Genomic DNA, 22748 nt, shown 5'->3' with positions numbered 1-22748 from the left:
GAAATACCATGCAAAATCTGCCCAGCAACATACATAGGACAAACAAACAGGAAAATAAATGCACGCATCGCAGAACACAAGAACGCAGTAAGAAAAAAAGAAAAAACTTCCTCCCTTTTCCAGCATCTTAAAGCTACAGGACATGAAATTAATTTTGAAGGAACCAGGTTAATCTCCAAAACTGAACACTTCAACAAGAGAATAATTATGGAAGCTATCGAAACAGAGAAACACCCCCAAAACATGAATAAACATAACAATACCTCCAACCTACATCTGTAAACCAGCCCTAATCAACAAACGAGCCCCACCCACCACCACCCAGGCCATTACGAAACAACAACGGACACACAGCCAGCACCAATCAGCACCAATCTACCAATCATGATACAACCACACAACCAATCATTCCACCTTACTGAAACAACACCAGCACTCCACCAAGATTTATAGAAAGACTGCAGCTCCAAAACCCAGCACATACACACACACACACACACACACACACACACACACACACACACAGACGTGTGTCTGTGTGTCTGTGTGTGTTTTCGTAGATTTTCACGGGTGTAGATATGCTGGTCTTGTTGTATTCGGGTCTTTTCCCAAAACCCAGCCTGAAGATGGTTAGTGAGACCTCGCTGAAATGTTGCCAAGACAATCTCAATCTTACACAGGAAAAGACCTGAATACAACAAAACCAGCATATGTGTGTGTGTGTGTACACATACACACACACATACACACACATACATGTATACAAACATATATATGCATGTGTGTGTGCATGTGTGCATGTTCTGAAGAAGAAAAACTGTGTGGTCACTGTGGATCAACATCAACTTGATGACACAATGAATAAATGATGAGAGAGAGATGTAAATTCACATACACACACACACACACATACACACATATTTAAAAATGAAATGAGCAACTTGCTAAGCTGTGGCACTAACTCCTCGTACAAGCAGGTTCTGATTATGATATTAGAAAAGAGCTGACATAGAGAAAGAAATGCCAAATGAATAGGCAGGTTTTACAAAAGAGAGAGGAACATACATTCAGTTAGCAAATGTAAGCTGGATAATGGAAAGCACAAGAGAATACAGAAAGACTGTTTATCTTTGCTTCATTACCTTTGATTATGTAGACCATGCTACTAATGGTATATCAGAAGCCAGTGATTACACTGCTGAGGAATATTTACTAAGAACCAGAATAACTGCAAGAAACAGATGTGAAGAAATAGGACAGTGAGTGAAACTGGGAGCATATTGTTCCCATAGTTGTTTATCTAACATAGCGAATACATTGTCTCCACATATGTTTAACAGCAAATATATTACCAAAATGGCAGGAGTGGAAGAGATAACAGCTAGACTTGGAAGTTGAAACTAACCATTTGAAATAGATAGATGACTTCATTAGCAGAAAATAAATAAGACTCAGAAGGGGTCATTTTGAAGGTAAAATAGAAAGTGAAAGATCACCATTGAAGTTAAATATTAGGAATTCAAGATAATGTCAGACTTCATGCTTAGAGAATTTACAGTGTCAGTAAGGAACTGAAGATGGTAGATAGTTTTGTTTCCTTAGGTTCAGGAATAGATAAAGATGGACTGTATGCAGTAGGAAAAAAAAGAGAGATTTTAATGCTAAGAAGACAATGACAAGTGAGGAAAAATCATGAAGGATAAGGCCATTCCAATGATAGCAGTGATGAGAACAGTTAAAGTAATGATAATGTTGGCTGTGAAAACTGGCCACAAGATGAGAAAGTATGTAGACACTTCAAATTATTAGTTTGGAAATAGCTTTTAAGAGTACTGTGGATTTTGGCAAAATGGTCTTGGACCAAAAGAAGATTGACTGCTCACCCAAAGTGATGATGAGCAAGTAAAAACTCAAAGCATATGTAATACAAGCAGATAATGGATTAGAAAAAAGCTATTATGCTTGCAGGAGAAGGGAGGCGAAAGTAGTAGAAGAGGAGAAGGAAGATAACAGATGAAACAAGTAGAAGAGGTGGAAGGCAAGAGATCAATTTAATTTACTGAAATGTCCTAAAAGGGGCAATGTATTCTTCCTACAGACGTACATGGAATATGTGTCCATACAGTCAACAGGTATCAAACAAGGTTAATAGCATCTAAATACCTAGATATGTAAAAGGAACCTGTACAACATAGCTAAAATGTCAATTCTATAGTTTATAATTATAGTTATAGTTTATTTAATTTATAGACCGCCCCCTCTCCCCGTAGGGACTACCAAAATTGAGTAGAACAATATAGACTGGACCATCTATTCTTGCCTCCACTAACATATAGTAGCCAACCAGGTATATTTAAAAAGCTTCCAGACATGGACGCTCTACTGCTCCTGTGTAACTACTACATTAAGAAGGATGCTGGAATGACTCATCAAGATTAATAGTCTCCACAATTTACCCCAGGTCTCTTTTAAAATATGATGGCCATCTTCATATCCAGAGTAGCAAATCAAAATTTGCATTGCACAAAGGAGTACCTACCTTGTATAGTGCAAATCCTTCTTCACAAATATGGAAGTAACGATAAAGCCCTCCTCACATTTGCTGTATAAGAAACAAATTTGCCTTATTACAGAAGTAATAAAAGTCAATTGCTATCAAGAGATTCTTAAGAGGTAGAAATAGTGTGAATTTCCTCCTCATTAGAATCTTTTTGACCCCATTCAGTCACTCATGACATGACCCAGTTTATACAACCATTTATACTTTAGGAACCTTATACATGACATATTTCACAAACAGCCACAGGCCCTCTTGAGAGCTCAGGAATAATTGTGCTTAGCAGTTTGCTGGCACTTACATCTGTACATCTGTAATACATACCATAAACAATCATAAACTGTTACGTACTGACGCTGCCCGCCCTCTTCTGACAATCAGGCAGGGCATTAGCAGCTGATTGGTCTATTTTTGGGTTGTGTTCAGGCAGGAGAATTGGAGCATTCTTATTGGTTAACGCTCTGACAGCTGTGAGTATAAAAGAGCTGTCAGAGTGCGCGTTGTTGTTCAAATAAAGCCGTTGTTTGAACCCAGAGTCTCCGCATTCCCTCAGATGCTAAGTACATAAAACCTGGCGACGAAACTATGCCTTCCAGCGAAGGGGGGCCTGATCAGCATCAGTCTCTATTTACGGAAGAGCCCAGGCGGTCTGGAAGAACTCATCGCAGACCCGCCTATCTCAAAGACTTTGTGTGCTCTAACTGGGCGGAAGGAGTGTTACGTACCAATTACATAACAATCCATCTGAACAAGCTGTACATTGCTTGCACACTTTTATCTGATATTGGTCTGGTTCACATACTATAGTTTGTTAACTATGGTTTATCACAAACATGCTTATTATATAACCTGCAGTGGTCAGGTTAACAAATAATAGTTAACCATAAAATTAAAAATCATAGTGGTTAGGTTCATAAACAATAGTTTGGTTTGTTTAATCAGCTTGATTTCTGAACTATCATTACGATGTTAAAATATATGCAAATTGTGACATTCTTCTTTAAATCCATCCTTCTAAAAATAATGTGTGACTGGAACCTAAGATGAGACTGATGGCTACAAGCAATCATCTTTCCTGGGATACCCCAAAACTGATGAATAGATTGGTGTCTTTTTAAAAGTGTTTCTGCATTCCCACATCAGTTTGTGCCTGTTGCATGACAATCCAGAACTAGGATTTTGTCACTTTCCAGGTCATTTTTCCAAGAAAAAAATTAAATATTCCAAGAAGACAAATAAAAATATTCCTTTCACTTAACAGCACCTCCTAGTATGGTTTCTAATTTTCTAATTATCAGACTACTTGTACTCACTTGAATTTTATCCTTGCTGCAAATGCTATGGCATTCATCTCCTCAGAGAATCCTGTCCAACAGCCTCAGTCATGGTTAGATGCTTGCTGTAAGAAGCTTCAGAACGTCATGGCATGTTCCTATTAACAAAAATATTGTCCTTTGCGAATGAGCTGCCTGGATTTGGTCTGTTTTCTTCATTTCTTTTGTTAGCTCAGTGTTTCATGAGCAGTGAACAGGGTGGGGAATTGTTGACTTTGCTTCAAAAAATAGATTTCTTTTTCACAGTGGATAATAGGATTGTTCTGTTTCCTTGGAATACCGTGCTTGGTGGATTATCATAGTTATTTCTAAAATGTGACTCATCCAACATTATTTTTCATCAAGTGCCATCTCATCAAGCCAATCATTTGGGAGGGTAATAAAACAAGACATTCAGATATTTTGCTGTCTCCTCTTCTAAGCTTATGTTGGCACAGACAGTAAGCAAGGAACTGAACAGTTCCACTCATTCTCTCTGCCTGATATGTAACAGAAGGAATGTTTTAAAATATTTATTCAGATATGTTCAAGAATTTGGGGAAAATTATTTTCTATTAGAAGCACTTTTTGTCAGACTCCAACTAACTTAGCTGACCCTTTGATTGTAAAAGTATAATGTGAAGATATACCTTTTGTACTATATTCTGTCAAACCATTGTTCCAACATCTGGACCACATCAATGACTGGCAAGGACTCTGTGTGAATTTGGACAGAAAACTTTCCAACTCTATTATATGTGATCTTTTTCAACAGGAGAATAAAACTGGAACCTTGCTAATGCAAAACATATGCATGCATTTCCCCCATTTCATTTTCATGGATACCTTATAGGTATTTACACTCAATTGTGATAATATTATTCTCACAGCATTGGCAATGTAGTTCTATCTCTTAATTAAGGAGATCAATGTAAAATGGTTGTCGGTTCTGAGAATATTTCTATTTTTCCGTTTTTCATTTCTACCCATAACAAAACTTAGCCTCCAAAAAAACATAGACGAGATAATAAAAATATGTAAAGAATGATCCAATATTACTAAAGGAAGATGTTTTGCTATTATCTAAGTAAAATAACAAATACAACGAAATGTTGCTCAGAGTTTCCATATTTGGGGCCAAATCTTCCTGTCTTTTTTTTTTTATTTAACAATTCCATTTCAGTTTTGTAGAGAGCTGCATGCTTAACCATTAACTTATTTACCAGCACTAGTATGCATTTATTCAATTCAACTCAGGTGTCACCCAACTCAACCCAATCTGAAGCAGTTCACAATATAATATACAATAAAAGCACAATACAACACAAAACAAGTGCATCAGCTTAACTCGCTACTCTAGATTATCAGATTTTGGGTACATATAAGCAGCTGGGTTAAAGTGTTTCCTACAAATATATGCTGGCATGTTTAGTCTAGTAGACACTCTTTAAAAAATACTTCAGTAATAATGGCAGTTAGTAGGATTGTCCTAACTGCTTACTACAGGGCAAGTTACTGAGCACTGGTAGACTCTTCTGCCAGTTCAAAAAGCATTCAGTAGGGCTGGGGGAGGAGGCAAGTGTGGACAAAAAAATGAAGTGGCAGATTTAACTATTTATCAGAATCTTATGGTGGTGTGGATGACTGCCAAGGACAGTCAGGAAAACAAATAAATGTGTTGCCAAATGTATCAGATCAGATCTGAAAAGGTTAAATCAGAGCAACTGGATCAAAGTTTGTCCAACAAACCTTGCTCCAGTTGCCTTGATTTAACCTTTTCAGATAGCTTTGGCTTGGATGATTGAGTGTTCACTGAAATATATCATTTCAGAATTCTCTCTCAAGGCACAAATGACCAGGCTGTTTATTCTGTTTCAGATGAATTAGACTAGGGTCTGTGAAGAAGGCTCTAATGCGGGGAAAGTGAGAAGAGAACACAAGAATGAGCAGCAGGTGGATTGATTTAGTTACAGTGGCAATGTGTGCACTGTTGAAAGTTCTGAAGAGCCTGGTTAAGAGCAAATCCCCCTGAAGAAAATCTATGTGGTCACTAAAAATCCAAACCAATTTGATGACACATAATTAATCAAAAAAGGGATACAGTGGCTCAGTAGCTAAGATGCTGAGCTTGTTGATCAAAAGGTCAGCAGTTCAGTGGTTCGAATCCCTAGTGCCATGTAATGGAGTGAGCTCCCATTACTTATCCCAGCTTCTGCCAACCTAGCAATTTGAAAGCATGTGAAAAATACAAGTAGAAAAATAGGGACCACTTTTGTGGGAAGGTAACAGCGCTCCGTGCACCTTCAGCATTGTGTTATGCCAGCCACGTGACCATGGAGACATCTTTGGACAGTGCTGGTTCTTTGGCTTAGAAACAGAGATCAGTACGGTTGCCTAGAGCTTGAAACGACAAGCATGCATGTGCGGCGGAACCTTTACCTTTATCTTAATCAATCAATCAGAATATTTAAATGTAAGTGCTGCTGTAGCAATCATGGTGCAACATGTCAGATTCATATACATATTGGCATGCAGGTTGCTTTAGGGGTCGTGGTCTAATGTGTTTTCTAACAATCTTGGCACTGTTTTAGCAACCAGAGAGTGTCTGGTTTGTCTGATATCACCAAAATAGTCAGAATATTTGTAACTCAAGGTTGAATTATGGGGTCCTTGGTGTGCTCTGAACTTGATTGTTTGCTTTCATTTTATATACTTGTGGCTTGCCTGTCGGTATTGACAGGAGTGGTCTTGGTGGTTCCTTGATATATAATGATTGCTACATAAAGAGGTCAACTAGGAACTTTCTGACAGGTCCCACATTGAAATGCTGGTCTACCAATATTTTAGCAATATTGATGCTCCTTCTCTTCCCATAATATCATATCAATTCACTGACTGGCCTGTTTCCATCAGTCTCTTGTTATAAGGTATTATGGGGAGATCTGAAAATTAATGGAAAGAGAGAGAACAAGATACAAAAAATAAGAAACTGGGAGGAAGCATTTCAAATAATTAAAAAGGTTCTGCCTTAATGAACTTACTATAAATTAGGACTGAAAATTCTTGTAGTTGTTTCCAAGATCTCATGTTTAACCCAGAGTAACTTTAATTAATTTAAGCAATTTCTTCCTGAAATCAATGCAGTTCTTGATCATGGCCAGCTTGTGAGGTTTAATATTTGCTTTGGCAACCATCAGATTTGTTATCTTCTTATTTAGTGATTGTGAGAACTAGTTTGCAGTTGCATAATGAAATGTGTTTTTAACAAAAATCAGTTGATGTAGTCAAGCCAAAATTAGGGAGATAGGTGATCACACACCCTGCAAGTCCATCTCTCCAGAAATGTAAATCACGCTCACTAGTTAAAAGCAGGAACTTCAAGGACAAAGCATTGGTAAATAAATAGGCTTGATGTTAGAAATTAAAGAAGTCATGCAGTAAAATTGCAGAAGGTCAGCCCAATACAAAACATAGAAATCAAACCATATGTGTTGGGACCTAAGGTTTAAATTCTGTGTTTTTAATCCCCCCTTTTCCTACCAGTGAATTTCAGCTATTCTTTTCCAAAACTTGAAGGTCAACCTCTGTTTACACAATGGTTCTGTCAGAGCCTGCTTCCTATATCACCAACTTCTGACTCATCTCCAGCCATTTGCTTTGTAAAATCCTTTTTTAAGGCTTAAACATTCCGAGCTCATGTCCATAGTATTTTCAGAATTAGAACATATATATTTATATTATCATTAATACAACTAGAAAGCAACTGAATTCTGCATATTTTATACATTAGATTATTTAGATGTGTGTGTGTGTGTATGTGTGTGTAGTCAACCTGAGCTAAACAAATCTAATAATATTTTTTTAAAAAAAATACATATATTTTCCATTTTAAAAATGCTTTGGTGTGATGGTAAATCTCAATTTGTTTCCATACATTGCAATCTGACAAAATTAGTGGATCAGAGGAATACCGTCGATACAGATTACTTTGACTTCAGTAAGGCATTTGATAAGGTAGACCATAACCTACTACTAGATAAAGTAGAAGAATGTGGGTTAGACAGCATCACCACCAGATGGATTCGTAACTGGCTCACCAACCACATTCAACATGTAGTCCTCAATAGAACTGCATTTACATGGAGGTAAGTATGCAGTGGGGTACCCCAAGGCTCTGTTTTAAGCAAAGTACTTTTCAACGTACCCCTTCATGGATTACTGCCTTGTCATGGCAAAGGGGCTTGCGTAGCTCAATGAAGCTATGAGCTATGCTATGCAGAGCCACCCATTTCGGACAGGTCATAGCAGAGAGCTCTAACAAAATGTGATGGAGAAGGAAATGGCAATCCACTCCAGTATCTTTGCCATGAAAACCCCATGAACAGTACCAAAAGGCACAGGCCTGGAGGAACATTGTCCATGAACTCACAATGGGTCGGACACAACTTTGCAACTAACAACAACAACAACTCTTCAACATTTTCATCAAAGATTTGGATGAGGGAATAAATGGGGAACTCAAATTTGCAGATGACACCAAGCTGGCAGGAATAGCCAACACTCCAGAAGATAGGCTTAAGATACAGAAGGATCTTGAACATTGGGCACTATCTAATAAAATGAAATTCAATGGTGAAAAGAGTAAGGTTTTACATTTAGGCAAGAAAAACGAAATACACAGGTACAGTATAGGTGGTACCTTGCTCAATAGTAGTAACTGTGAGAGGGATCTTGGAGTCCTAGTGGACAACCATTTAAATATGAGCCAGCAGTGTGCAACAGCTGCCAAAAAAAGCCAACACAGTTCTAGGCTGCATAAACAGAGGGATAGAATCAAGATCATGTGGCGAAGTGTTAATAACACTTTATAATGCCTTGGTAAGGCCACACTTGGAATACTGCATTCAGTTTTGGTTGCCACAATGTAGAAAAGATGTGGAGACTCTAGAAAGAGTGCAGAGAAGAGCAACAAAGATGATTAGGGGACTGGAGACTAAAATATATGAAGAACGGTTGCAGGAACTGGGTATGTTTAGCTTAAGAGAAAGAAGGACTAGGAGAGACATGATAGCAGTGTTCCAATATCTCAGGGGTTGCCACAAAGAAGAGGGAGTCAAACTATTCTCCAAAGCACCTGAGGGCAGAACAAGAAGCAATGGGAGAGAAGCAATCTATAACTGAGGAGAAATTTCCTGACAGTGAGAACAATTAACCAGTGGAAAAACTTGCATCCAGAAGTTGTGAATGCTCCAACACTGGAAGTCTTTAAGAAGATGTTGGATAGCCATTTCTCTGAAATAGTATAGGGTTTCCTGCCTAGGCAGGGGGTTGGACTAGAAGACCTCCAAGGTCCCTTCCAACTCTATTATTCTACAATATTTTCTTTTGTTATTCTTCATAATAACATGTTTCCATTCTAATTCTATTCTACTCTACTCTACTCTATTCTGAATGTTAATTGCAGAATTTCAGCAAAGAAACATTCTGTATCCTCCCTTGAGAGATTGTCATTTTAGAGCATGAAAGAGAATTAAAGATGGGGTGTAGGAGAAATGGGCTTTACTGCTTCCGATCTGCCTGCAAGACTTGAGATCCTAAATCTTATGCTCGGTTCACAGCAATATGTTAAAGTCAATTATTAGGTGGTCATCAAATTGTATTTAAACAGCCACCTGAGATGCATTTTGTGGTATCCTGAGTATGGTTGGCTCAGGAATTCTGGGAGTTGAAGTCTACAACTCCAGTCATAAAGGAGTCATAGTTGCCCATCTCTGGTTTAAAGCAAAATTTGAACTGATCTGAGATCTTCTTTACCAATATTAAGTCAGTGGATTTTAAATCAAGTAAGAACTCTATTCCAACTTACATCAATTTCTGCATTGAGGATTTTCCAGCTAAAAAATATTAACTTTAAGTGACCACTAATACCAGATTTGTGACTCCATTTAAAAATTGCTTCTTGTGCTTCATGAAGCATCACTGACTGCAAATGGGACAGACATGTGAACATATCACCAAAAAAAGACATGTCTTAAGAACTTGGCAGAGGAATACTCCTGTAAGTTTTCTACCCTTTTTATGAAGGAAAATCTGCTTCAGAAATCCTTTCAAAGGAGAGCGTTTCTGAAGAAGTCTCAGGGTGGGAATGAGAGGTTTTTGTGTTTCTTTAGTTGTAGTTTTCAGTCACCTTCACATTTTACAATTCCATTCAATCTCAGCAGAAGAGCACTCTTTTGGTGTGGCCTTTTCAGTAGAGCAAGGGGGAAATATCTCCTTCCCCTGGAGTAATATTGCGTTTTGCTCTTCTCACCCATTTAAGGGATTTCAAAGTATCATTTGCACCATTTTTTTGAACATATGGTTTCTTTCAAAAGATCACAAGGCATTGTGGGTCCCCAATCCCCCGCCCCTTTTTTTTGCAACCTACAGAACCAGCTGAGACTGCTAAATTTTAGGGGTGTAACAACCAAAATCAGCAGTGTGGTTTCTTGCTTTTCAGAGGATGAAGAATTTAAAGAAGGCAATTCTCATTCTTCTTTGCTCTGTCTTGCTCCTTCTGTCTGAAAGCATGTTGATCTCCCCTCTGGTGATTTGAAGAGAGAATGACAAGACTTCCTTGCACATCCTTACAGTTGGTGAGAATAAAAGCACTTTCTCATAATAAAGGAGGGAGCAGGGTTTTTTATCTAGGTAGCCCCCACCACCAACATCAAACAAAGGGGCAAGAGAAAAGGGGGGTGGATTCTTAATCAGTTTCTCTGTTGCCAAAAGATGATCCACAATGAGTGTAAATGTTGCTGCAAATCTTCAAGCAAACTGATGTGTGTTTGTGTGTAACTGTGTTTCTATACTTGTACTGTAAAAGTCCAGGTTTCTATATGGTGCAGACTGTTACTTGAGTGCTGAACTGGTATAATTATTTGTATTTACTAGATGATAGAGAAAAAATCTCTATAAAATCCAAAATTAGCACTAGCAGGAGAAATATTTAGATAGAGGAAGAGGAGAAAAGATACATTTTCCCTTCAGATGGGTTAAATTAAAAAAAAAGTTGACTTTAATCAAAAGGGGAAACATTCAAGTGATCCCCTCAGAGATTAGAATGGTCCCATCAGTGGTGGGATTCAATTTTTTTTACTACCAGTTCTGTGGGCGTGATGTGGCATGGCTTGATGGGCATGGCTTGGTGGGTGTGACTTGGTGGGCATAGCAGGGGAAGGATACCGCAAAATCTCCATTCCCTTCCCACTCCGGGGGGGGGGGAGGATACTGCAAAATCTCCATTCCCTTCCCACCCCACTCCAGGGGAAGAATACTGTAAAATCTTCATTTCCACTCCACTCTAGGGCAAGAATACTGTAAAAACTCAATTCCCACTAACCTGCTTTCCAGCTCTGTTCTCCTGTGCAGAGCAACAGTACAAGACCCAGTTGATCAGCTGAGACTCGGGAGGCAGCAAATAGATGGAGGCGGACCCAGTCAGTTCTCAGAACTACTCAAAAATTCTGCTACCAGTTCGGGAGAACTGGTCAGAACTGGCTGAATACCACCTGTGGGTCCTTTCCAAAGGCTTTTAAAAACCTGGTTCTGTTGTTCCCAAGGCCAGAGCACTAAATGTGTTAAGAGTCCCATTTTATAACTTTGTTAACTGACCAAGTATTTCTGCTGTTGTATGTATTTATTTTGGACATTTGAATTAAGTAAATAAATAGCAGGCCTCCACTTGCAGCATTTTTCACTACTGTACTAAATTCATAGCCAACTTTCCCCCTAGAAATTGAAGATCCTGGACATGGTACTCCCTCCTCATGTTTTGTTTTGTTTTCTCCACACCAATTCTGTGATGTCATTTTGCTGAGAAAAGGTGACTGATCCAAAGTCACTCAGCCAGATCTCATGGCTTAGGGTGGGTTTGAACCTGGAGCTCTCTTAACTTAGTTGAACATCTAAACCACTAGACCATTGTTTTAAATGCTGATTGGTCTTTACAGGGAGGGGATCGGACCTTGTAAAATGCCAACTACAAATTAAGAATGTATAAAAAAATTGTTGTGAATTCATTTTTATATAAAATGCTCTTATGATCCATCTATATGAACTCAACCATAACACATACAAATGGAGTTCCCTAATCTCTCTCTCTCTCTTTTCCCTAGAAAGTTGCTAAGAAAAACTCGTATTCATTCTTGTAAAGTACAAAACAATCTATATTTTAGAAAGCTGCACATAAAATCAGCAATTCCTTGTGAAATGTGTATAAAAACTAAGACTGGGGTACTTGTGCAAATAGAGCATGCATTGAGGGAAATATACAGATTCAGAATGGGGAGAACCACATTTTTTTTAAAAAAACCTAAATATATATATATATATATAAAAAAAAACCTAAATATATATATATATAAAAAACCTAAATATATATACAAATGTATACAAATGTATATACAAACTTTTGAGCAACTGCAAATTTTGGGGACCTATTTTCTTTAAAGCTGCATTGAAAACTGGATAACATTGCAGTATGCGTAGCATTTAAAAGAATCCAAATGTACTTTGCTTCAAGATGTGGTAAATCCAGTTACACTTGGAGATTCTCTTTTTTGATAAACAGATCACAGGATTTTGGTCCCAAAGTCTCATCCTGGTGACATTACTGAGTCTATGGTCTGCAGTCAGCATACTTTACCTTTACCTTTATTTCGATTTTTATACCGCCCCCTCTCCCCAAAGGGACTCGGGGCGGTGTACAGTCAAATGAAATAGATAAAATGGACTACAAACATGCAAACATAAAAACATAGAAGAGGAGGCAATACAACACTGTACAGGTAAAGCAGATAAAAACAATATATAAACAATCCTAAAAAATACCCAATTAAAATTACCCAGTTAAAATATATCTGCCAAGAGGTATAATGAGGTTATGAATGGTCCGGGCCGGCTAAACGGAACAGGTGAGTCTTCAGTTTTCGTCGAAAGGAGAGAAAGTCCAGCCCAGCCATGATCTTTATTTGTGTTAGAAGCACATTCAAATTATAGACATATAACCTTCAATAACCCAGTCAAGATGACACACAAGCCATATGACTTCCTATCTGTGCTTGCCTTTTGATTCACCAGGAACCTGAATTAAGAAGCTTTTTATTATCTGAAAAGAAGCAACATCCCTGGGGGGGGGGGGGGGCGGTGTATTCATACATTACAGGTAGTCCTTAACTTAGGACCACAATTCAGCCCAAAATTTCAGTTGCTAAGTGAAAAATTTGTTAAGTGAGTTTTTTGCCCCATTTTATGACCTTTCTTGCCATGGTTGTTAAGTGAATCACTATACTTTTTAAATTAGTAACATGGTTGTTAAATAAATGTGGATTCCCCATTATCTATGCTTGTCAGAAGGTCGCAAAAGGTGATCCCATGACTCCAGGATACTGCACTCATCATACTTATGAGTCAGTTGCCAAGCATCTGAATTTTGATCACATCGCAGTCCACCCTGTTGCACTGTATGGCACTGAATGCTGGGCAGCAACAACAGGGACCGAAAGCTCTCTCCATGCCATGGAAATGCAAATGCTCCATTGGATATCGGGGATCTCCCTTCTTGACCACATCACAAATGACACCATTTGACCACATTGTGGTGTGGCACCAATTATAGAGAAGATGAGAGAAGGCCGGCTCCACTAGTATGGCCATATCCTGACCGCAGCACCTTCCACCATTGCCAAGACTGCCTATCAACTAGAAGTCAATGCCCAGCGACCTCGAGGGCACCCAAAACAGAGCTGGCAAGATACCATCAACAAAGCTTTCAACAAACTGTGGCCCTGTGCCCTGGAGATGCAGCTAACTATGCAAAGTAGTGTTTAATGACCCAAAAAGCAGACCCTGCACTTGTAGGAATATGCTGAGGAGGACGGGGAGGAGGAGGGGAAGAAGAAGAAGAAGAAGAAGAAGAAGAAGAAGAAGAAGAAGAAGAAGAAGAAGAAGAAGAAGAAGAAGAAGAAGAAGAAGAAGAAGAAGAAGAAGAAGAAGAAGAAGAAGAAGAAAGACAACGACAACCATGAGGATGCTGCAACAGTCATGTGAAAAATGGTCATGTCACTTTTTTCAGTGATGTTGTAACTTTGAATGTCACTAAATGAATAGTTGTAAGTCGAGGACTACCTGTATAATCATATATCTCTCTCCCTATCTTATGATTCCTCCTTTTGCTAAGCATAGTTGTGTAGAAGAATAATTGGTACTGGGCCATTCACAGCCTATCTAGGATTGTCTCTTAGGAGATCTATCTGGTACAATCACAGCATATCAAAGCTTGATTATGCTGCCAAAGCATCTCCAGCTGCAATAGAAATTCCCCAAACCCGGAATACCATGGTCTGCCAGCAAAGCACATTTAATTAAAATTAATGAAATCTGACAGATTGGAATGACCTTAGTTGTAAAGAGATCCTTTACTCCATTTAGAAATGAAACGTTTGGGATATCATTAATAATGGGCGGTCTTAACAGTGGCAGCAAAATGAAATGGAAGGATAATTGGTGCAATTTGTAAAACAGTGACAATTTAATTATTTGGAGTTCTAGTTAGACCCTGACAAGCAGAGAAAAGAAGACTGAAGCTTAATACCAAATTGCATAAATCTCTCCAAACACCCAAAAAGTTCTACTTCCCTCTTGATTGCCAGGGAAGGCCTCTGTCTCTTGGATCTGCTTCTTTATTCCTTGAGATTGATTTATTCCCAAATGTAGATTCTGGCTCTGCATTTACAAAAATCCGTAGAATAAGAGCCAGTTAATTGGCATGAAGCTTGACAAGATGGTAAATGAGCTTAAGGCCTGTATTAATTAATATACTTGGGAGACCAGAAACAGACTTAGGAAACTGAATGGGGAATGAATTACTTTCATAGAATTTATTGTACTTGCTCTCATAATCTATTGCAAATTTAATCTCTTTAAGTAAAGTAAAATCCATGATGTTACTCCATTTGTGAGTTCAGAATAGCCCCCAAATTATCAACTATACTAACATAGTCCATGATAACACAGCCAATTAAATTACCGTATACATATTGTAAAGTTATGTAATTTATTACTGAGTGTTAATTATTTTTATATTACTGTTGTGTATTCAATAATCTCCTTTATTTTGTGTACCACCTTGAATCCAATTGCGGGACAGGTGGAACGTAAATACAGGTAGTACTCAACTTACAACAATTATTGAACCAAAATTTTCCATTGCTAAGCAAGATAATTGTTAAATGAGTTTTGCCCCACTTTATGACCTTTCTTGGGACAGTTGTTAAGTGAATCTGCAGTTGTTAAAGTTACTCTACATGGTTCTTAAGTGAATTTGACTTCCCCATTGACTTTGCTAGTCAGAAGATCATAGGAGGTGATCACATGACACCTGGATGCTACAATTGTCATCAACCATCATGAATACGTGCCAGTTGACAAGTATCCAAATTTTGATCACATGACCACAGGGGTGCTGCAACAGTTGTGAACGTGAAAAAAAAACAGCCATAAGTCACTTTTTTTGTAACTTCGAACCTTCACTAAATGAATGATTGTAAGTCAATACACTACCCGTATTTTAAATTTTAAAAAATGAAGTAACTATTAGGATCAGGATGCATTGTTATATGAGATAACAAAATGCAGCCCAGAGTTGCTGTATCATTGAGATTAATCAATAAATAAAAATGGCAGACTTCATGTATGGAAGTTACAAGATAGACAACTGAATCTTACTATGTACTGTAGCAAGCTGAACAATATGCTCCATTACAGTAAGGACAATAGTCCAACTAGGGATTATCAGGACTGATGTGACAGAGAGCTGATCTTCTAATGCAGGGGTGTCAAACACAAGGCCCCACATTTATTCATTTATTACTTCAATCTATATTTTATGCAACTTTTAAAAATAAAACATGAAGAAAATCCATCTTTTGTACACAACATTTTGTATACAGTATTTTCTACCAAAGTGATATATAACATTTTATTATGTCCTAATTTGAAACAAAATTGCCCCTCTTTTTTTTTTCTTTTAGTACATAAACTTTCATGTTACATATTAGACTATATTCAGTGTTTACATCCAGGAGACATGTGCTGAGGGAGGAGATCATGTCCCCTCATTAAACATATCTGGACTCGTTGCCCCACCGCACATGCATACGTGTCTCCCAGCTGATTATTGGGACTCTGCTGCGCATGTGCGGAGGGCGGGTGCGCATGGGAGACACACGCACATGTGGGGTGGTCACATGCACATGCACATGTGGGGAGGAGCATGGGGGGCTGCGGCATTCTCTCCCCATGGCCCGTTTTTGGTCCCAGGAGGCCTATTAGGTCCAAAACAGGGTGCAGGAGGGTCGCATGGGCGCACACTTTCAGCACACAACAACAAAAAGGTTAGCAATCACTTACCTAGAACTAAGGAGGAATTTCCTGATGGTTAGAACATTTAATCAGTGGAATGACTTGCCTCCAGAAATTGTGGGTGCTCCAACACTGGAAGTTTTTAAAGAAGAGATTAGACAACCAATTGTCAGAAATGGCATCTGTCTGCCTCAGCAGAGGATGGACTAGAAGACCTCCAAGATCCCTTCCAATTCTGTTTTTCTACATTATTCTGTTCTGTTATTGTTAATAATAACATGTAGCTATAAATTGAACATAAACAGTTGTCTGCAAGGTCACCTTGATGATAGTGTTGGAAAACATGTGTATTCACTGCCTAGCATGCCTCTGGAGCAGTGGGATACGACCGGTACCCCCCGGTATGGGCGTACCGGTGGCTGCTGGGAGCACCAGGTACTATTCCCGTATGGTGCTCCAGAGGGCCCACCCACCTGCCCTCCCTCCTTACCTCTGTTTGAGCCGACCGGGCATTTGTACATGCGCACAGGGCATACAGCACCTGTGTGATGCTCCACCGAGCAGCTGGAGCGTCGCAGGTAGTAGGTATGCATGCGTGCATTGTGCGCGTGGTGGACGCCTGACCAGTTGCAACGGCAGCCAGAACCCACCACTGCTCTGGAGACATGGGTGGCCATATTGAATGAATGAAAGGAATGAACCCCACACTGATCTTTTTGCAAATCTTATCAAGATAACTTTTTCCAACTCATTCCTATTCTCCATTTCTCGTTTTTTAACCAATTGGCAGATTGCCTGAACCAGGACTTGAGGTCCATCAGTTCACCAATCCACCAGTCTATCAAGTTTATTAGGTTTATTAGGCATGGCTTGGCCTTGTCTGAAGTCAGTCAGGCACACAACATTGCTTAACTAGATAAGTATCTATATTGTAAATCAGAATGAAGTCTCATTGAACTATTAATTGCTCTCTGTCAGCATAATAGTGAAATTCTCCTCTTAGACCCACAACAGTTTAAAATCATTGCTGCTGCTTCCCCCTTCACTCATGGTTCAACAGACTGCTTGCTTTGTGCTTTGTTATTGTTGACCATTGATATAACTCACAGCTCTACTGTTAGATATTAGCATATATCGGAGGAAGTCTCCTCTCTGGTCCGCTGCTACAGCGGGAAACAGGTATCGCTCTGATTGGTCGAGAGGCGTACCCGAGTACTATAAAAGGGGAACCCTCCGGCCACAGAGCAAGCTGGATCACTACTACTAATAATAAAGAGCTGTTAAGTCACTTCGTGTCCGCAGTCTGTTCTCTCGTTGCCCAGATCTAACATTGGCGACGAAGGTGGGATCGAGAGACAGATAGGACGAAGAACGCTACCTCCGGAATCTCCGGATCTGATCCAGCCTAGGAATTCGGCAGAAATTCCGGCAGCCACCTCAGGTCACCACAGCGCGGCAAATTCAAACGAGAGAAGATGGCGATGCACACTCCCCCCGCTCCATTCGACCCAGAGAACGACGAATGGGAAGCCTTCATGATTCGTTTCGAGTGTTTTCTCGAAGCGAACGAATACACGGGGATCACCGACGCCCGGAAGAAAAACATCTTCCTCGGCTACTGCGGAAAAGAAGTCTTCAACACGGCCGGAGACCTCACCGCACCTACTCCAATACAGGCAGTATCATGGGCGGCGTTGCAACAGGCTCTACAGACTCATTACGCGCCAAAACCTTCCTGCCACGTTTGCCGCCAAGCATTCAACACGAGGAACCAGAAGGCGGGAGAATCTATCAACCAGTACATTGCAGCCCTACGAAAAGCAGCCACACATTGTGGATTCAGAGACCTGGATGAGCAGATTATGGATCGACTCGTTAGCGGGCTGAGAGACACTTCCCTACAAAAACGGCTGTTAGACAAAACCAATTTAAGCCTACAGATTGTACTCGATGAGGCAAGAGCTTCAGAAGCAGCAGACAGATCAGCGGAGACCATTCAATGCGGATTCAACACAGGCCAGCCAGCGCCAAGACACACCAGAGTCCACTACGAGGACACCATTCCAGATTTCGGGGATCCCGAGCTCGAGGAAAGTCACCTGATGCGGAGCAGTCACGTGAGACCTGGGGGGAGACCCGGATCCCGTGTGCTGCCCTGCGCAAGCTGCGGAGGGAATCACCCCCGGTCTACCTGTCGGTTCAGGAACGTTGTTTGTTCGCACTGCGACAAACTGGGGCACATCGCATGAGTGTGCCGGAGCCAAGCCCCTGCCTCAAGGCAACCACCCATGTACCACCAACAGAAGCCCAACCCAGGGGCTTGGCGAAATCATAAAGGGCGCCCAGATAGAAATCCACAAGTGTTTACCCAGAGAGAAAATTCCCAAAGAGCTGAGCGAGCGTATCCCCAGAGAGATCACACACAAAGAGCTGAAAGAGCGTTCTATCAAGACGCTCAACGAGAGTATTCTCAGGATTCAGATGCTGAGATAGAGTTGACCCAGAGAGAGGAGTTGCGAACATATCTCACCACAATAAGTCAGGTCCACACCAAGCGGCCAAAAAAGCTGAAAGTCACAGTCCTCTTGGAGGGCTCACCTTGCGAGCTGGAAGTTGACACAGGATCGTCCCTGACGATCATTTCATGGGCATCCATGAAACAGGCTATCCCTAGCCTCAAAAAGAGCCAACTACGCGTTCCAGACATCCTGCTACGAGACTACCAAGGGAACCGAGTCCCCATCGTAGGCCAAGGCACATTCCAGATCCGTTTCAAGGACATCGTAGCCCAGCTGCCCGTGACCATCGCCAGCGCACCATTACAAAACCTCCTAGGACTGGATTGGTTTGAATCCTTGGGGCTAGAAGTCACCGGAATCAACGCCGTGGAAAACAGCAGCGCTGAGCAGATTTTTAAGGAGTTCGGGGATGTGTTCAGCCCCGGTCTTGGTAAGTATGTGGGTAACCCGATTTCATTCAATTTAGACCCCAAAGTGGCGCCAATCCGACTTAAACCGAGACGGGTGCCTTTTGCACTCCGCCCAAAAATAGATAAGGAAATAGATAAGTTAGTGGAGCAAGGAATCCTTGAGCCGGTGGATCACGCGCGCTGGGAAACGCCCATCGTGACCCCAGTCAAACCAGACGGATCAGTCCGCATCTGTGCGGACTATAAATGCACAATTAATGTCACGCTACAACAAAGCGCATATCCTGTGCCTGTAGTACAGCACTTATTGCACTCGTTGGGGCCAGGAAAGGTATTTGCTAAATTAGACATGGCACAAGCTTACCAGCAACTGCCCGTAGATAGCGCCACAGCGGAGGCCCAAACTATAGTGACGCATAGAGGAGCATTCAAGTGCAACCGGCTACAATTCGGTGTGAGTATTGCTCCAGGATTGTTCCAGAGCGTCATGGAACGACTTTTGCAAGGGATACCGGGAGTCGTCCCCTATTTTGACGACATCTTGGTGTCCGCTGCAAATGAGGAGCAATTAAATAAAAGAGTCAGAACTGTTTTGGCCAGAATCAGAGAAAAGGGTCTCCGCCTCAAAAAGGAAAAATGCCAAATTAACGTGCCTAGCGTAGAATTCCTGGGTTATAGAATCGATGGTCAGGGAATACACCCCACTTCAAAGAAAATTAAGGCGATCCAGGACGCCCCCACACCACGGAATCAGACCGAGTTGCAGGCCTTCCTCGGACTACTTAACTTCTACAGCGTTTTTCTGAGACAGAAGGCGACCGTTGCTGAGCCACTACACCGTCTACTCCAGAGGAACACACCATGGAAATGGGGACGATCCGAAGCTGCAGCTTTTGCCGGAGTAAAGCGCCTGCTCACCACTGACTCACTGTTAGTCCAATACAGCCAGACACTACCGCTGGTATTGACCTGCGACGCATCACCTTTTGGAGTCGGCGCAGTCCTCAGCCACCGGATGCCTGACGGAAAAGAAGCACCCATCGCCTTCTACTCCAGGACTCTTTCATCGGCCGAGAGGAATTACAGCCAGATGGACAGGGAAGCGCTAGCTGCTGTAGCTGGAGTAAAATGTTTCCACGAATACCTCTACGGCCGCGATTTTGAACTGATTACAGATCACAAACCGCTGTTGGGACTTTTGGCGGGAAACCGCCCCACTCCAGTCTCCCTTTCTCCTCGCATGACCAGGTGGACTGTTTTCCTGGCTGCGTACTCATACAAATTGATTCATCGACCGGGCTCCACTCTAGGATACGCAGACGCACTCAGCCGTTGCCCACTACCGGACCTTTTGCCAGACCCCACTCCCGAAGTACCAGTGCTGCTCATTGATTGTTTGGACTCAGGACCGGTTTCTTCCTACGATGTTGCAAGGTTCTCTACTAAAGACAGTTTAATAAAGCAAGTTCAAACTTGGGTTTGGAGGGGGTGGCCGAAGGGAAACGTAGGCCCGGAATTCAAAGTGTTTTGGTCAAAACGGGATGAACTCTCAGTGTTACAAGGTTGTTTATTGTGGGGGGATCGAGTTGTTATTCCGTATGCTTTGCGTAGGAATGTATTAGATGCTTTACATGTTGGTCATCCGGGGATTGTTAGGATGAAGGCGTTAGCAAGAAGTTACGTTTGGTGGCCAAACATGGACAAAGAAATAGAGGAATGGGTGGCCACTTGCGACCCATGCCAGGAATCGAGACCAGCACCCCCGGAAGTGCCCGCCACAGAATGGGAGAAGCCTAAAGCACCCTGGTCGCTAATACACATCGACTTCGCAGGGCCATTCCAAGGTCAGACCTTCCTTATAGTTGTGGATGCATACTCGAAATGGCTAGAAGTAGTCCTAATGACTTCAACCACGGCAGAGGCAGTCATTAAGGTTCTACGGCGACTTTTCGCCACTCATGGCCTGCCCGACCTCCTGGTCTCCGATAACGGGCCCCAGTTCACGGCCATGCAATTTGAGACATATCTAGCAGGTCAGGGAATTCGGCATGCCCTCGTCGCACCATTCCATCCGGCATCAAATGGACAGGCGGAGAGAATGGTGCGATTCGCAAAAGAGGCCCTCGCTAGGATGGGTCTAGGTGATTGGCAAACACGCATTGACCATTACCTATTGATCCAACACATTACCCCCAGCGCAACGACGGGTAGGAGCCCCGCTGAACTACTCATGGGCCGCCGTCTACGGTCTCACCTGGACAGTCTTCACCCAAATTACTCTGCCACAGCTCCCCCAGACTCTACAAGCAAAATTCGGAGTTTTAGCATAGGGGATTCAGTATACGCCCACAACTATGCAGGGGGGACATTGTGGATGCCGGCAAAGGTCATTGGCATCACGGGTCCACGATCGTATCTGTTGGAACTGGAAGATGGGCGGAACTGGAAAAGGCACATCGATCAACTTCGGGGTCGCCTAGCACACTCAGACCTTCGAACCAAGGATGAGAGCTACCTACCAACGCAAAGTCAGCCACTCGAGAGCCCCAACGCAGAGAACTACGACACCTGCGAGCCCAGGTCTGAACAAGAGATCGAGCACGAAGCAGAGCAACCCCCAAGCAACGTAACCGAGCAGACTCCAGAACGCCCTAGCAACGAAGGCACGAAAACCCCCGAACGTGAAGCAGAAAAAGCATCCGATCCTGCAACCACTTCTAACCAACCCGAACTGCGACGCTCCTCCCGAGTAAGGCAAACTCCAACATACCTAAAAGACTATGTTACTAACCGCAACGTTCCGTCTAGGAGGGGAGGGGTGTTAGATATTAGCATATATCGGAGGAAGTCTCCTCTCTGGTCCGCTGCTACAGCGGGAAACAGGTATCGCTCTGATTGGTCGAGAGGCGTACCCGAGTACTATAAAAGGGGAACCCTCCGGCCACAGAGCAAGCTGGATCACTACTACTACTAATAAAGAGCTGTTAAGTCACTTCGTGTCCGCAGTCTGTTCTCTCGTTGCCCAGATCTAACATCTACCTTAGAGTGAAGATTCTCAGCTTATCTCACCAATTGACAATTCATTCTAGTAGCCAAGTTGTTTCCTTTTAGGAAGGCTCATTCTATGAGTTTCATTGTTTTTCTCTTTCATAATGGCTGCCAGACATCTGACGACAGAAGAACAACCACAGCACAAGAGAAGTGAGCACTCCGCAAAGCAAATGCTGCAGCTAGTGGCGGGTTACGGATCCCGGTGCAACTGGTACGGTGCAAAGGGCTGGGCGTCCACCACATGCACACGTGCAGCACGCGTACTTACCGCCTGCGACGCTCCAGCTGCTCAGCGGAGCATCACACAGGCGTCGTATGCTCTGTGCGCATAAGTCCTGGTCGACTCAAATACAGGTAAGGAGGGTGGGTGGGCAGGTTGGCCCTCCATAGCTTCCCAGCAGGCACCGGTACACCGTACCAGCATGTACCGGTCATATCCCACCACTGGCTGCAACAGTGGTGCCCACACATGTCTGTCTGACATATGGCAGAACAT

The sequence above is a fragment of the Natrix helvetica genome, assembly GCF_964273705.1.
Source record: "Natrix helvetica genome assembly, chromosome: 1".
In the NCBI taxonomy this organism is placed as follows: Eukaryota; Metazoa; Chordata; class Lepidosauria; order Squamata; family Natricidae; genus Natrix; species Natrix helvetica.
This window is presented reverse-complemented; position numbering follows the sequence as displayed.